Source organism: Panthera onca, chromosome A1 (genome assembly GCF_046562875.1).
Source record: "Panthera onca isolate mPanOnc1 chromosome A1, mPanOnc1 haplotype 2, whole genome shotgun sequence".
NCBI classification, from domain to species: domain Eukaryota; kingdom Metazoa; phylum Chordata; class Mammalia; order Carnivora; family Felidae; genus Panthera; species Panthera onca.
Window position 1 is genome coordinate 27,414,304 of NC_138339.1, and position 17,262 is coordinate 27,431,565.

The following is a 17,262-nucleotide window of genomic DNA, read 5'->3' on the forward strand; positions in this document are numbered from 1 at the left end:
AAGTAGTAATGCCCAGGGGTGCCTGGGTGGCTCAGTCAGTGAAACATTGGACTTTAGCTCTGGTCATGGTCTCGCAGTTCCGGTTCAAGCCCTGCATCAGGCTCCGAGCAGACCCCAAGGAACCTGCTTGGATCCTGTCTCCCTGTCTCCCTCTCTCTGCCTCTCTCCCCTTCTCTCTCTCTCTCTCTCTCTCTCAAAAAAAGTAAAAATTAAAAAAAAAAAAAAAAAAACTAGTAATGTCCGATGCTGGGACCCCTTTACAACGGTCCTGTTGCCTGATTGCACAAAAATGAGTGGACATTTGCACTAACTGAAAGCCGCTCTTCCCATCTTCTACTTCTGCCCCTGGAGGCCTCATGGAATAAGTCTGATGGGGCTCCAGCTCTCATGTTCCCTCGGAGTCTTTTCTCCTCCAGAATAAACACCATAGGTTCAGTATTTCTCTAATTAGGGCTCTTTCTTTTCTGCTGTAAGTTACAGAAACTGCTCTGGTTAGCTTTCCTGAGATGTCCCTCAGGATCAGGAGAAGAATTAGACACCTGATATCTGAGGAAGCAGCTTCTAGGAATTCAGGGCGGGGTCCATGATTCTCTTACTACAGCCCTGCACACACAACTCAGATCAGTGCTCTCCTTCCCCTGTCTCCAAGTTCCAAATGTCATCTTTCTGTGGAGACTCCGAACACCCACCCCTGGGCCAGTTAGCCTGGACAGGGGACATGTGTCACATAAGGTAGACCTAGCTATAGGGTCCCAACACAGAGAAGTGAGAGAACACAGACTCCAGGTCCCTTATTCTAACCTCTCCCCTCAACATGGACCACAGGTAACTGTTCCCTTTACAGTGTGAAGTCAAGTCCTCAGGGTGGGTCTGACCACACAGAGCAGAGCATATCACCTTCCAGTTTTGGACTCCGTAACTCTATTATTATGACCTAAGATGGTAGGATTCATACTGGATTTATATTACTCTTCACAATCATTGTTAAGTTACATTCCCTCCATCTTGTACTTCAGCCATTCTGTCTGGTGACTTAAATGCCAGGTTTTATCGCAAGAGTTTTCATTTGTAACATTGAGTTACTGTTCCAGCCCACCAAAATCTTTTGCATTTTGATTGTATTACCCATTAGAGGGGAATTATGCCAATGCTATTTTTGGCTAATATCAAAGTTTTGTTTTGTTTGAGAAACTGACTTTGGAAGCAGAGTAAGGTGATAGAATCACTGAGCTACCCAGGGAAATTGTAGAAAGTATGTAAGAGACCTAGTAATATCACTTCTAGGAATTTATTATACAGAAATTATCAGAGCTATAAACAGAGAATTGAATACTTAGATTTTTTTCTCCTTACTTATAATAGAAAAAAAAGCATTAGAAGCCCATTTGTTGTCCAATAGGAAGGGAATGCATAAATAAATTTTAATATATTTATTCAATGAAATACTTTTGGCATCAATAAAAGACCTCTTTAAGATATAGAAAAATACGTCATGTAGTATTTATATAATCTATATAAATTTAGCAGAAACTCCAGTGTTCTCAAAAAAGTTTAAAATTTTTTTCTTGTCTTTTTCTTTTTAATAGAAAATAAACTGAAAGAAATACACCAAAATGGTAACTGTATCTTATGTCTGGGTGATGATGTTTTGGTGATACTCTTTTCTTCTTTATGCCTTTCTTTTTTTTTTTTTTTAATGTTTATTTATTTATTTTCATTAAAATTTTTTTTTAATGTTTATTCATCTTTGAGAGATGAAAGAGACAGAACATGAGCAGGGAAGGGGCAAAGAGAGGGAGACACAGAATCCAAAGCAGGCTCCAGGCTCCGAGCTGTCAGTACAGAGCCCGACGTGGGGCCCGAACTTATGAACTGCGAGATCATGACCTGAGCCAAAGTTGGATGCTCAACCGACTGAGCCACCCAGGCACCCCATGAACCTTTTTTAAAATGCTTTATTTATTTTTGAGAGAGAGAGAGACAGAGACAGAGACAGAGCACAAGCAGGGGAGGGGCGGAGAGAGAGAGAGAGAGAGAGGGAGACACAGAATCTGAAGCAGGCCCCAGGCTCGGAGCTGTTAGCCTGGTGCGGGGCTCGGACTCATGAACTGCGAGATCATGACCTGAGCCGAAGTCGGATGCTCAACCGACTGAGCCACAGAATAGGAAGCAGTCTCCAGGATCGGAGTCGTCAGCACAGAGCCCGACATGGGGTTCGAGCTCACAAACCGTGAGATCATGACCTAGGCCGAAGCCAGACGTTTAACCCACTGAGCCACCCAGATGCCCCTTCTTTATGCCTTTCTAAACATCTTTTTCACTTTTACAATGAGCGTGTATTTCTTTCCTTAATAGAAAGTTCTTTTGAAAAGAAAGTTTATTTCGTGATCATTTTCAGCTCTTGACTGTTGATAAATTCTTTGCGTTATTGGGTCTGAGGTAATTTTATTCTTTTGAACTGTCAGAAAGCACAGGCTTCCTTCACTTGGTCCCCCTCACATTTCTTTTACAGTAGAACAACCCCAGATGGGGTCAATAGAACTTCCTGTTGAGCCAACCGGCTGCCTGGGGACCATCAGGGAAGAGGGCCCTGAAACACCAGGTCTCTACCCTCCTACCTAGTGAATGGGTGCCATCCTCAGCTAGAAATCTGCTGTGTCAACTCCTCAGAGTCCAGGTTTAGTGTGAGTGCCTGGCACTGAGCTTCGGGGGGCTGCGGCCTCCATTTCAGAGGCATCCATCTTGAGTAAACATATTGCCAGCTACACAACCAGATGACAGTCAAGCGTCCCACCCATGAAGGTCCCCTTTTAGAAAGCCGTGGGTGACCTGCCTAGCTGACTGCTTGAGTGACCCCACTTTTCCTGGCTAGTGTCCTAATTCCACTCTTATTGTTTAAATTTGCCAAGAAAGACGGAAACCCTAGTCATCCCACCCTTGACCCCAGTAAAGGCAGAATCCAGGTCTGTGCTCTCTTTCTCTCTACCCACAACCTCATTGTGTGGCAGGCTGTGTATCCTCCAGGATTTGTGAGTAATAGACTTTGTCTTTTTAAAGTTCCCCAATGATTACGCAATCATAATAAGAACCACAAGTGTCATCCAGCCACAACACTGGCTCCCGTTGGCTGGGGGAAGGTCTGTGGAGGCTCCCGCAGTAGTAGGGGCCCAGGTGTGTGCCTCCAGGTGGTCCCAGACCACAGCAGCACCATCCGTAGGCTGAGACCAGCAGGAAACCCCCTGTGATTGGTGTCCTCTACTTCCAGGATCAGCCTTGCTCGTTTTCTGAATTTATCACCAAAGTAGCAGAAAGAACATCTGCATCTGAGCCTCGTAGCAGGTGGACCCGAAATGACATCACAGGCCAGCTCTAGGAATCTGCGTGCAGGGAATGAACCCCCGGTGTCGTGGAGATTTAAGTGAAAGGGTTTCTGTCCTTGCTCATTGCAGAACTGAGCTTTGCCTCAGTTTCTCTACCACTGTCACTTGACTCCCTTACTGAGATTGGCCCTCGGGGCCCCAGCCTCTTCAGCTGGTGTCCTGTCACCCCACTCAGACATTGCCAGTGGCCCCATTCCCCCCTCACCTTTCACTCCCTACCAGGGCTCCTCAAAATCACCCTGAGCCAATCGTGCCTGCCACCAAGACTTCCCTGTCACCTGTGCTCCGCCACACTGAGCTGTGGGGTTGCACTCTTTTCCCTACTCTTATCCTTCACTTCTGAGTTCTCTCCTCCTGCCCTGCCTAAGAATCAAGACCCAGGACATGTCTCGCCTTCCCTGCGCTCTCTATGAAATTGTGACTAAGTACAGAGGGCACACCTGTCACTGGGAACATGGGGGAAAGGGGACCATCTTCAAATGTATTTTTTATTATAAAAGCAGAAAGTAAACATTATAATCCTTGCACTTAGGAATAACTTTCACCCCCTAATATCTCCTATTTTCTTCTAGTCTTTTTTGTTGCTGTGTCATTTTCATAGTGGTTGAAACTGTGCTGTGGTTTGTTTGTAGTGGTTGAAACTATTTCAGTGACACTCTGCTTTGTTTGTCCTTCCCCTTTCCTTCTCTCCTCCCTGCACATCCCCCACCCTTCTTTTTAAAGTTTATTTATTTATTTTGAGAGAAACAGAGACAGCGCATGCAGGGGAGGGGCAGAGAGAAAAAGAGAGACAGAGTCCCAAGCAGGCTCTGTGCTGGCAGCTCGGGCTCGAACTCACGAAACTGTGAGATCATGACCTGAGCCGAAAGCAAGAGTCAGATGCTTACTCCGCTGAGCCACCCAGATGTCCTCACGTTCCCTTTTGATTACTAGTGTTTCAGGGGACCTCAGGCAAGAGGAGAGGAGGTACAGCTAGCACCCCAGTAATTCCCATTACTAATTGTGACTCCTTAGTTGTGTTGACTCCTTTGGGCCACAGCCTCCTTGCAGGGAGAGAGCAGGTACGAGCATTTGCTGCCTTTTCTAGATGAGGAAACTTAATATTCAGGGCGCTTTCGTGGCTTGTCTGTCATTACACAGTTAGCAAGAGGCAGGGTTGGAACTGAAGCCAAGCCTTCAAAGCCCACTCTTCTGTTTCTGTTGTCAGCACCGGGTCTGTGGGATTTGACAACAATCTCCCTGGAGTCTGATTTCAAGTGGGGAACGTGGTGGCAGGTGAAAGGAGCCAGAAACAAAGAAATGCAGCAGCGAGAAGACAGAAGCAGGGGGAGCTGCTCTGCTGAGCTCACGCTCCCCAGAGAGCAGCCATTTTCCCCAGAGGAGAGTTTGTTGTCTTGTTCTTAGGTACAAGCTTTGTCTCTAGTCCATTTGCGCCTTCCTGGTGGGCCGTTGATGAGAAGGACAGCCGTCTGGCCCACCCAGGAGAGCAGGACCCACCTTTCTCTGGACTTTGGGGCCAGGGGAGTGGGGTTTCCATCACAGGACACAATGGACTCCCCAGGGCTCCCGTGAAGGGCAGAGTCTCCCACAGAGGCAGTTGTCAGGCATCCCAGCCGTTCTTCTACTGGCCCCTCCCAGGCCTTCTCCTTGGGTTTCTAAGTGACTTTTTATCCCCTTTCTCTGAAAAGAAGAAAGAAGTACCCTTAATTGCACTCATATCCATGTCCACCCTCTGGGAGCTCTGCATGTCCTGACCGAATCCCTTGCCAGGAGTGAAGGGTAGCCTTCCGTGAGGCTGACCCTGCTGGGGACAGAGTGGCCACCCAGCATCTCTGCACATGGCCCCCAGGAGACTCAGGTGGGCCTTGCAACCACCCGTTCATTTCTTATTCCACAGACGTTCACCCAGGAGCTACTCAGTGCTAGAGAGGGAAGTGACACCATCCACACAGCTTTCTGGTGCCTGGGGCCAGAGGGAAAGGTTTGAGAATCCAGAGGCCTGTGCCCTGAGCCCCGGCAGCCCCTGAAGACAGGGCAGGTAGAGGGGCCAACAGATAAAGTCAGTGGGCTCCAGTGGGCTCCTTTTCTTCCCTTCAAAACACCCGTAAATTTGTCAGATGCCCCTGTATAAATTCACAGCAAAGTTTATCTGGAGTGCCAGCAAAGGCTAACCTCAGGAATGGTTTGATCTGGGGGGACGAGTAAGGTTTACTATTTCCAGATAAGGAAGCATGAAACCTGATGCAGCCCTTCTATAAGGCAGCGATACTTTGCACAGAAACAGGAAGGTGAATGTTCCTTTGCATTCTGTAGGCTCACTTTAAGAAAAATTGTGTCAAGTCTGATTTCAAGTTGCAATTTTTATGCATCTCCAAAAATTAGTATTTCCCGTAAACATAAAGGTGGACCTCACACATTAATTCTTTCTTAAAGAGGGTTTTCCTTTTCTCTGGGTTTTTGTGCTTTGCAGTTAGTTAGGTGTTGTAATGACTTTCTCTGGTGAACGGATGATGATAAAGAGCTCCTCTTTTTTTCAAATACTTTTATGTGATATCGGGCCCCTGGGTGGCTCAGTCGGTTAGGTGTCTGACTCCTGGTTTCATCTCAGGTCATGATCTCATGGTTCATGAGTTCAAGCTCCTCTGTGCTGACAGTGTGGAGCCTGCTTGGGACTCTCCCTCTCTCCTCTCTCTGCCCCTCTCCCACTCACACATGCTCTCTCTCTCTCTCAAAATAAATAAATTAATACACATGTTTTTAATAAATAAAAAAATACTCTTACGTGATAAAACAAAAGGTTGACAATCTTGTGTCAGTCCCCCATATTTGTTTTTGAATTTTATTATTCTAATATTTGTAAATGGGAGGGCAAATATGTGCCTGCCTCTGCCTCTAGGAAATCACCATCCCCCACCCCCCCACACACACATACACAAAATTGAGAAACAGCCACCCCATCTGTGATGAAACTAGGCAATATCTGTATTCCCAGGTGATCCCAGTTGCCATCTGTGGAGCAAGACTGCCACCATACAAACAGAATGCTGGAAGGCGCCCAGGAGAGATGGTGGGCACCAGAGTCGGCAGAGCCAGGTTCGGCCCCTACAAGAAGCTGAGAAGAAAAGGAAAAAAGAAGTCGAGAATGTGACACTGAGAGAGGGGGCACTCGCTCCCCACATGTGTAGGAAGCAGTCTGTTGGCAAGGCGGGCATTTCTGCACTGCGTTACGAGCAGTGGCAGGTGTCTGTGGGCCAGAGAGAGACAAAGGCTAAACCCACCCACATCACCTTGGGACTTAGACTGCACTGTGACCCGGGAGAATCCCTGCTGGCTCCTTGTGCCAGATAGCAATTGCTGGGCAACGAACCATCCCCCAGTGTGGCGGCTTACAACAACTATTCATTTGCTAAAGGTTCTGGGGTTAGCAGATTGTGCTGGGTTCAGCTGGTGATCTCACCCGTGGTCACTCATGAAGCAGAAGTCCTCCTGTTGTTTGACTGGGGCTGGTCCAAGATGGCCTCCCTCAGGTGTCTGGCAATTGGAAGTGGAAAAAGAAATTCCACCTGACTCGATCTTTCTCCATAATGACTTGCAAGGCCAGAAGTCGGTAGAGCGATGTCTTCCAAGTTTTAAGAGAAAAAAGTGACCTAAAAATAAGGCTATGGAAAAAATGGTTTTAAATGTACAAGAAGTCAGAGACTATGGCTTTCCTATGCTCTCTTTAAATGAGCCCCTCAAAGGTGAAGGTTGGCCAGCTGTTACGGGCTGAATGGTGTTCCCCTGTACCATCAATTATTCGTATGTTTAAGTCCGAACCCCAGTGCCTCTGAATATGACTGTATTTGGAGACAGAGTCTTTAAAGAGGTAGTTAAGTTAAAATGAGATCATACTAATTCAGTACGACTGGTGTCCTTGTAAGAAGAGGAAATTTGGACACAGACACAGAGAGAAGACCACGTGAAGACACAGGGGAAAAGGGCCATCTACAAGCCAAGGAGAGAGGCCTCAGAAGGCACCAAGCCTGCAGACACCTCAGTCTTGGACTTCTAATCACCAGGACTGTGTGTAAATTAATTTCTATTGTTTAAGCCACCCAATGTGTGGTACCTTGTTATGACAGCCATAGAAAACTAACGCACAGTAGAAATTCCTGAGATTAATGAAAAAGAAAAGGGATGAGCCATTTCATTATAGAGCTAAGTCAAACACAAATGTAGATAATATGTTACACGCTGGCAGAACATTTGTAAGTGTATGAATCCGGCTTCAAGAGACGGGGATTTCAGTTGTGTGTAGGCCTCCAAATCACTGCTATATTGGGCAAACCAGTTGGGTTCTCTGGGCCACACTTTTCTCCATGGTAATGAGTTCCTTTAGAGGTGCATTCTAGAGAGTCCTAGGCATCCAGAGTGAGAGCCTCAGGGACTACTGAGAGGATAAGGAGGCGAATCTGCAGGGTTGGAGCCCTTCTCCACTTCACAGGCAGCCTCATGGGCTTCTCAGTAAGATCTCACTGAAAGGGAGTTTGCTGTGGCTAAAAAAAAGGCCTGGACGGCAATGAGATGGATCATTTCTGAGTTCCCTTCCAAGTCAAAAAGCTACTAGCGGTTTAAGGTTTGTTTCATCCCATTAGCCTTAAGACAATGTAAGGACATGTTGACAACTTATATGGGATTTGGCTGAAAGTGGGGGTATAACCAGCCATGCTTCCAGCCAAGGCCCACCAAAGAGGCAGCAAGCCACGTCTGGCTCCTTCTTTCTCAGGATGGGCCCATTGTGAGAAATGAATGCTACTTGCTGAGAAGGGAGAGGTGACCAAAGGAGCTGAATGGAGAGCAAATCCCAGGAGCCAACTGCCTGGCTCTGGGGCGACCTCAGGGGAAGAGCTCAGAGTGACTGCCAAGCCTTATGGCCAAGAAATCAACTCCATTGGAGGCATTTGTGCCAAAGCAAATCTTGGTCATTGCCACTCTCCTTCCTGTTCCTCAGCTAATGGCTTGGTCCTCACAACCGAGTGGGGCCAGAAATTCTCCTTAATAAGTAGACAAACAGCAAATAGTTTCTAACAGGCCGACCTAGAACTTTCCCCAAACTATCCTTCAAGAACCTCATGGAAGATGCCATCCCTTACATAACAGATACCCTCGATGTTTTACTTTTTTACTGGTGGAAGTGTTTTCTCTCTTGTCAGAAACTCAGGAGTATGGGGGTATTTTCAAGGTGTGCGGTGTGCAGGCTGCAGGAGGGACAGATAGATGGCAGAGTGAGAATCATCTGAGGAGAGACCGACAGAATGTTCCTCTGGGAACTGTTGTCTCCCTTCCAGGAAATTTTAGACAGGTTCATAGACCACCATGAGCTTGCAAACAAACTGTTAATAAAGAGGCTTCCAGTTGGGCTGGAGCAGGAAAGGGGAAACCCTGAGGCCATTCAGCAAACAGAAACAGAAAAACAAGTGGTACTCAGCAGACAGGGAGGCTGAACATTATTAACCTGCTTGCTGGGCAGTCCAGAGGCCACAGGAAATCGTCAGGGTTCCACAAAAGCTTCAGAGGTAGGCGACTATCAGGCTCTGGAAAGCAGCCAGGGTGATCGAGGTCTATTTTACTGGGCTTCTGAGGGCTCCTCTGAGACCCAGGTTGGACAAGAATTAGCAGCGCAGTCAGTTGTCTGACTGAGTCCCCACAGAGCAACTTGGATGTACTTTTCATATGATTTAAGAGCCTTGGTTGCCTCTGAAAGGGAACGCAGTGCAGCTGGCCCACAAAGCTGCAGTAGTTTGGGGTCTGGAAAAATCCTCTTCTGAGAGAGTCAGAACAGCACTGACTTGTGACCAGGGCCGGAGCTCAGGCTAGCCAGGGAAGCAGCTGTCACCCGGGTGCTGGGGTTGACAAGCAAGACAGCTAATCAGTGCTGCAGCTTTCCAAATGGGTGGGTGGGTGCACCTCGAGTCCCACCCAGAGGCTCCCTTCCATTTCTGGGGCTGCTCTAGACCTCACAGTACTCCCAGAGTAGGTGACTCCTGTAGCTGTTAGCTGGGCAGCAAGAGGTGGACAATTGTGGGGGCGGGGGTGGCCCATGCAGCCCCCACACTCTGACATGAATGATTTGGTTCTAACAGACTGCAGAGGCGGGTGCAGATTTCAACTCCCCACTGATCCGGAGACTTCTACTGGTCAGTATTTTCTGGAAACTCGTGCTCTTGCGGTGTGCTAGTTTTGGTAACCAGGTCATTCTGCTTCTCCCCTCCCCCATTTAGAACATCACTCAGCTATTCATGTATGTATTTATTCACCCAACAAATATTCGATGCCCACTAGGTGTAAAACAACAGCAACAGCAACAGCAACAGCAGTGGTGGGGTGGGGTGGCATTGCATTAGCCACTGCAGTGAAAGAGCAGGGGCGGCTGCCGTCTTCATGGGGTGTGCAGGATGGTAGAAAATGTACGCTATTTCTTTTACGTATTTAACACTTACACAGTTCCCTGCTAGGTACAGACCACTATTCTGGGCTCTTTACAAATAATAACACTTTGAATCCTCCTTACAATCCCATCCCATGAAGTAAGGAATATTAATATTCCCATTTTACAGATGAGGAAACTGAGGCACGAGGACATCAGAGTACCCTGCTCAGGATCACACCACTGGGAAGGGCTTAAATCCAGGCAGTCTGGCTCTAGCACCCTTAAACCTTCCACCAAGGTGCCTCTTCAGCAGATAAATGCAAGTCGATAAACAGGAATGAAGAGCTCTCTATGCTCAAGAAGAACAATGGCTGGGGTGGGGTGGATTTTTCACACAGGTGGGGAGTCAGGGTGAACTTCTTTGAAGAGGTGACAGAAAGGAGGAAGCCTGTTCTAAGCAAGGAAAATGGCAAAAGCAAAGACCCTTGGGTGAGAAAAGTCTTGGTGAATTGACGGACCTCGGAGGGAAGTGGCGGCTGTCAGAGGAAGGTGGCGAGCAGAAGAGGGGATGGTGGGAGGTAGAGATGAGGCTGGAGGCTAGGCAGAGCCGGGCCATATTCAGTCTCGTTAGGTAGCTCTCGAGGTAAAGTAGAAAAAGAAGGGTCTGTCTTTAAGAAAACAGGCATATAGGGTCGCCTGGGTGGCTCAGTCGGTTGGGTGTCCGACTTCGGCTCAGGTCATGATCTCGCGGTCTGTGAGTTCGAGCCCAGCGTCAGGCTCTGTGCTGACAGCTCAGAGCCTGGAGACTGCTCCGGATTCTGTGTCTCCCTCTCTCTCTGCCCCTCCCCCACTCATGCCCTGTCTCTCTCTCTGTCAAAAATAAACATTAACTAAAGAAAAAGAAAACAGGCATATAATATAGAAGTTGATGTTTTCATTTTGAAAATGGGCCCATGGCAAATTTCACACACAGTTCATCCTCCCAAACACCCAGGAAAGAGATAAAAGGGGTGTCACCCCTTTGTGTCACCACCCACCACCCTCCTCCCTAATACCCATCCCCCCTCCTTTGTTTCCACTAACAGAGCCTCAGTTCTGTTCTGGGAAGCCATGTGCCTGGTCCCATGCAAGCACCCTCTGTCCTAGCCTATGCCAGGGGCAGGGATGCCCATGTACACTGTCCCGGCTGGTGACATGTCAGTGTAAATCTGCTGGAGGCTCTTGGAAGCCTTTTACTTTTCCTCATAAGAGGCATCCACTTGGGGCCACTTTCCTTTCCTCTCTTCCTTGAAAGGGACAGGATGTCTGTAGCTGCAAGAACCATCGAGTAGTGGAAATGCAATAGCATAGAAGAAAAGCCAAGAGATTCTGAGAAGCTGGCTCCAAACCAGTGCCAGCTAGCTGCCCCAGCTACCTTCTTGTTTTTGGAGGGGGCAGGGACAACATCTTGTTCATCTCAACCATTTCTATGACTGAGAGTTCTATTACCTGTGTTCTCTTCCTAGGTAATACACCTATTACATGATATGCAATCTGAGGATGAGAAAGTATCGGATTTACAGAGAGGAGATTTCAACCCAGATTCATCTGACTGCGTCCGTTGCTCCTTTCACTACACTACGAAAGAGTTCTTATTTTGCCTTTAGGGATTTCTATGTGTGTTTAACCTTTCTTGGAATGACGCGTGTCAACCCCCAAATCTCCATTACCCAGAGCCCCTCTTAGGCTACCATGATTTCACTCAAGTGACCTCATTCTTTGCTGGATAGTGGAGGTGACAATGGAGTTAATGCACAGATTAGCCAAAAGCCCCAGTACGTGGTCTTCTCCAAAACAAGATGAGTTGGCCAAATAAGAATCTCTCTTGTAGGGATTTGACTGACCTTGGTAGCTTTGGGAGATTGAGAAAGGAAACAGTGGAGCACATGGGAAGTCAGGATGGAAGGAACAGCTGGAACAGCTGTGCCTGCTCTTTTACCTCTCATACCAAGACTACAGGGTCCCACAAAAAGAGTGGTACCCCAGAGTAGAACAGTGTGAGTAGAGCCTAACTGTTTACAGAGAGGGGAGCAGGCTATTGGGAACCCACTAAAGATAATGCAGTACTCTGACACCGAAACAGACGAGGCTGTGTTGCCACCCCATGGCCTGGAGGGGCAAAGAGGGAGCTCCCAGGAAGGACGGAGCAAACCCATAGCCATGCCAGGGAGTCAGGTGAGCAAATGCCTCAAGCTTTCCCGCCATCTCTTACCAGTGCTCACACTGGAGCTGAAAAACCAGGCAGTCTGTTGTGTATCACACACACAGGCCAGCAGCCTGGGCCACTGAGCAGGTGGAGAGGGTGGGGAGTAGATCTGAAGGGGCAGAGGGAAGAAATGAGTCACTGGGTGGTAATGACAGCCCACTGTGACCGACCCCAGCACACGTCACAGCGCCAGTTATTGAATTACTGCTTCTCAGCTTCAAACCCACAACGCTGTGCGCTGCTCTGCAATGCTGGGTCTGGAGGTGGAGCTTTCTGCTTTGCAACTGGCTCTTTTTTAGGTTCTGCCCACAAGACCGCTGGAGGCAAACCGGAAGTCTGGCAAGGAAGAAGAGACTCGCTCCTTCCGGTTTGCCTCCGGCCTCGCTCAGCCTTCATCTTCGCACCAGCGGAGACCGTCATTCCATGGGCAGCAGTAGATCCCCGTTGGCAGTTTTTCTGACACCCACGGAACTAGCTTTACTGTTTCCCCCTGGCCCACCCACACCAGCCGGCCGGTCCCCCTCCTCAGAAGCCTCCCCTGTGGGAGTCCTCCTTCAAGCTTAGAGACGGCAGCAGTGGCGTGTGGCAGCTCCTTCTCAGATGTCTGAGTTTCTGCTCGGCAGGAGACGGCCGACGTTTTCATAATTTCACCTTCTTTCCTTAGTTTCCCCAGCCTTAGGAGAAATGGCTCCTTTCTGAAGCCATCGTTGTCGTGATTGCTTTGTGTTCCCTTCTTGGCACAGATAAAAGAGCCTGGGTCCCTAAACCACCTATGGAGGAGAGCTACCCACCAACCAAGAACACATCCCCCAAGCTTTGATTTCAGCAAGAAGGACACTGCGGTTGTATACACCCGCTAAAACATGGCGATTATTTCTTACAGCTACTAACTATACCTAACTATTATTCCTAAAGAGCTTGTAAAAACATGTGTCTAATACACCCTACAAGATCAGAATATTCCAGCGCTGTGTCTGGTGATCTATAATTTTAAAATGCTATGCCTGGTTTGGGAACCAAAGCCTAAATCACCCTAAAGAGAGAGATACGTATCAGGGGTCACCAATTAGCAACTAACCAAATTATAGGTATGATGCTGAGAAAAAGTTAATCCGTATCCCCGGAAATAACCTTTTACTTGTAAAGTTTTTATTTATTTTTTGAGATAGAGAGAGCGAGCACGAGCTGTGGAGGAGAAGAGAGAGCAAGAGAGAGAAACCCAAGCAGGCTCCATACTGTCAGCACAGAGCCCAATGTGGGGCTCGAACCCACAAACAAATATTTACCCAACATGAGTCATTTCATAGCAGTTTTGCAATTTTTACTATATCTGCATGCTACTCATTCTACTATATACCTATTCTTTTCCTTTCATTAACACACTTCACACTTTTGTGCTTTTTAGTGCACATAAAATAATCATATAGCTATTAAATTTTTAAATCTTCATCCATGTAATTCCTAAAATCATCTCATGTACAATCCTTTGAGAAATCATAAACTGAAACAATGAAAACATAATACATAGTAGAAGATCCTATACAAATGTAAGAATTGATTTATGCATTTTCAAGCATTATTCAGGGATTTTATTGGGGGCGAACAACTCAAAAACAAATAAACAAAAAAACAAAAGTTTCCAGGGCCACATCTGTATGTTTGTAATGTCCTGATCATCTAAAGTTTGCACATAATTTGTTCAATAGGTAGCTCATAAGCATGTAGTGTCTGGTTTGGGGTTTTTTTTTTTGTCTTTCTTCCTTTCTTTCTTCCTTCCTTTTTCCTTCCTTCCTTCCTTCCTTCCTTCCTTCCTTCCTTCCTTTCTGAGAGAGATCTCATGCATGTATGGTGGGGATGGGCAGAGAGTGAGGGAGAAAAAGAATCTTAGGCAGTCTCCATGCCCAGTGCAAACCTGATGCAGGGCTCAATCTCAGGAATGTGAGGTCATGACCTGAACTGAAATCAAGAGCCAGACGTTTAACCAACTGAGCCACCCAGGTGCCCCAGCGTGTAGTATCTGTTAAGCACTATGCAAGGCTCTGGGGATGCAAGCATTAACAAACCAGATGCAAATCCACAGTCCAGTGGAATAACAGAAATTCAACCAGCATTATGCTAATGATTATTTAATTACAAATGCTACATGTGCTGTAAGGGACTTGGATTTCTAGACATTTGGTAACCATCTCCCCAATATTATTTTCTAAGTACACTAAGATAAATATTCTTGTGGCAGTTTAAACTATGTCCGCAAATATTTTGACCCTCTTTCCATTGAGTGGCTAGGTTAATCTCCCTCTCCTTGAACCCGGACTCGTTTTCGCAACTGACTCTTAACCAGATATGTTGCATATAATGCTGCATGACTTCTGAGGCTAGGTATACCGGTCATTCACAACAAATTACCCCAAAATGGAGTGACTTAAAATAACCAAGATTTATTATCTATAGTCTCTCTGGGTGAGAAATTTTGCAATGGCTTCACTGGTGGTTCATCTCAGGGTCTCTGATGAGGTTTCTGACAAGATGTTCATCAGGGCTTCAGTCATCTGAAGGCTTGAGTGCAGCTGAGAATCTGCTCTCAAGGCACCCCCCTCACATGGCTGCAGCAGGAGGCCTTATTTCCTTGCTGGCTGTTGACAGGAGGGCTCAGTGTCTTGCCATGTGGGTCTCCCCACAGGCTTTCTTGAGTGTCATGGTAGCTGGCTTCTTCCAGAGCAAGAGAGCAAGCAGCTCGGGAGAGAGCAAGGAGGAAACCACAATGCCTTTCTTAAAAATCACACACCATCACTTCTTCAATATTCTATTCATTAGAAATGAGTCACTAAGAGGGCACCTGGGTGGCTCCGTCAGTTAAGCATCTGACTCTTGATTTCAACTCAGGTCATGCTCTTATGGTTCATGAGATTAAGTCCTGTCAGCACAGAGCCTGCTTGGGATTCTCTGTCTTCCTCTCTCTCTGCCCTTCCCCCTGCTTGCACACACACAAACACTCTCTCTCTCTCTCTGTCTGTCTCTCAATAAATAAATAAACATTAAAAAAATAAGTTAGTCCCTAATTATATTCCATACTTAATAGAAGGGGATCAGGCTCTCCTTTTTGAAAGAAGGAGTATTAAAGTGTCTGTGGACCTATTTTAATACTACCTTACCCATCATAAAAAGTGGTACAGCTTCCATGCAGCATGCTAGTTAGGCAGAAGTTGTGTAAGACACTTCCTCCATGAGCTACCATGTAAAATGCCCACATGCTCTAAAGCTGACATGCTGTGAGGAAGACCAGCCCACATGAAGAGTCCCAAATGGGGGGGGGGGGGCACCTGTTGACAGCCCAGCATCGATCCCAACCAGCAGTCAACATCAACACAAGAAAGTAGATAGATGCCTCCAGATGATTCCAGCCCCCAACCATCGAGACACCCCCAGCCATCATCTCTCCTAGCCATTGAATCTCCCCAGGCACAAGGCATCCTTCTAAAATCAGGTTCTTCTCCATATATATTGGCAGGGGAGAGAGCATGGTGCCGCGATTACCTGCAGGGGCTCTGGATTCCTGGCGGCAGGGTCTACCCACTGCTATGCTGCTTTAAGCAACAAGACCTTAGGCAATTTACCTCACCGTGTCCCAGATTCTTCATCTCTAAATTAAGAAAACAAGAATAAATAAACGTTGAAGAGTGAATGAAATAATACATTCAAGGTTCTCAGTACATATGTAAGGTGGGCTTTGTTATTATTATTTTCATTATAATTTTTTTATTCTCATTATATCTGTTCCTCTTATAGCATTTTCCATATCAGCTCATATCACCCTAGCCTTAACATTAAAAAAAAAAAAAAGCCTCAATTCTTCTATTTCACCAACAGTTTTTCTGGGTTTATAAAATTGATACATAAAGATTATACATATTTAAGGTATACAGCTTGGTGTCTTGATATAAATATATGTTGGGAAAAAATCACCACAATCAATGTAATTAACATATCCATCAGTCTACATAGTTGTCATATTCTTTCTTTTGTGTGTATGTGTATGATGAAAACACTTTAGATCTATTCTCTTTGCAAGTTTAAAGTATACAGTACAGTATTGTTAACTATAGTCACTGCTGTATGTTAGTATCTCCAGAACTTACTCATTTTTCATAACTGAAACTTTGCACCCTTTGACCAATATCTCCTATTTCCCTCTTCTTCCCACCCTTGGCAAGCACCATTCTACTTTCTGCTTCTATGAGTTTGACAATTTAGTTCATTGCAGCATTCTTCATAATAGCCAAAATGTGTAAGCAACCTAAATGTCCATGGATGGATGAATGGATAAAGAAAATACAATGTATATATACAATGGAATGTTATTCAGCCTTAAAAAAGAAGGAAATCCTGGGGCACCTGGGTGGCTCAGTCAGTTGAGCGCTGACTTCGGCTCAGGTCAGGATCTCATGGTTCGTGAGTTTAAGCCCCACATCAGGCTCTGTGCTGACAGCTCAGAGCTTGGAGCCTGCTACATATCTTGTGTGTGTGTGTGTCTCTCTGCCCTTCCCTCACTTGAGCTCTGTCTCTCTCTCTCTCAAAAATAAAATAAACATTAAAAAATTTTTTTAAAAAGGAAATCCTGCCATTTTGAAACATAGACAAATATGGGGGATATAACCTAAGTGAAATAAGCCAGACACAGAAAGACAAATACTGCACAATCTCACTTATACATGGAATCTAAAATAGTTATCAACTATTTATAATCAGTCATCAAGTCCTGTTGATTCTATTTCCATAGTTTCCATTGTCCTCCCACTTTCAAATCCAGTTAAGGAGTGGGTGAGGAGGAAGTTCCCTATGGACACTAATTGAAATGGAAAATAAATGCCATCGGGAATGATGAAGAAGCTGGTATTTACCAGAGAGTGCTGAATATCATTGGAAGGGATGCTTGGATAAGTCAGTGGTGTGGTCCTGGGGTACGTTCTCATCAAAAGACTGTGAGTGGAAAGTTGTAACTTCTGCCTCACCTGCTTAAGGGAATGACTTGCTTGGACTTACTCTCTTTTCTCCTACCTGTGATCTGGAACATGAATGTGCCCCAGTCTGACTTTGACTGTGGAGAAGAAGAAATACTTTAAGGGATGATGGAAAAATAAAATGGAAGCAAACTCGTTCCATAAATGACCTCATGAAGCTGGTTGTCCACTAGCCCAGACACACCAGACAATTACATAAGACAGAAATAA

At 46.1% G+C, this 17,262-nt stretch overlaps 1 long non-coding RNA gene across 1 annotated transcript; it reads right to left on the reverse strand.

Moving 5' to 3' along the window:
* Window positions 1–6,253: 6,253 nt before the first annotated feature.
* On the reverse strand, window positions 6,254–12,140 carry LOC132680109 (uncharacterized). Its single transcript, XR_009610519.1, has 3 exons — window positions 12,041–12,140; window positions 6,838–7,039; window positions 6,254–6,492 (listed from the first exon to the last, which is right to left on the reverse strand). It is a non-coding gene; the product is annotated as an uncharacterized LOC132680109 (long non-coding RNA).
* Window positions 12,141–17,262: the final 5,122 nt, after the last annotated feature.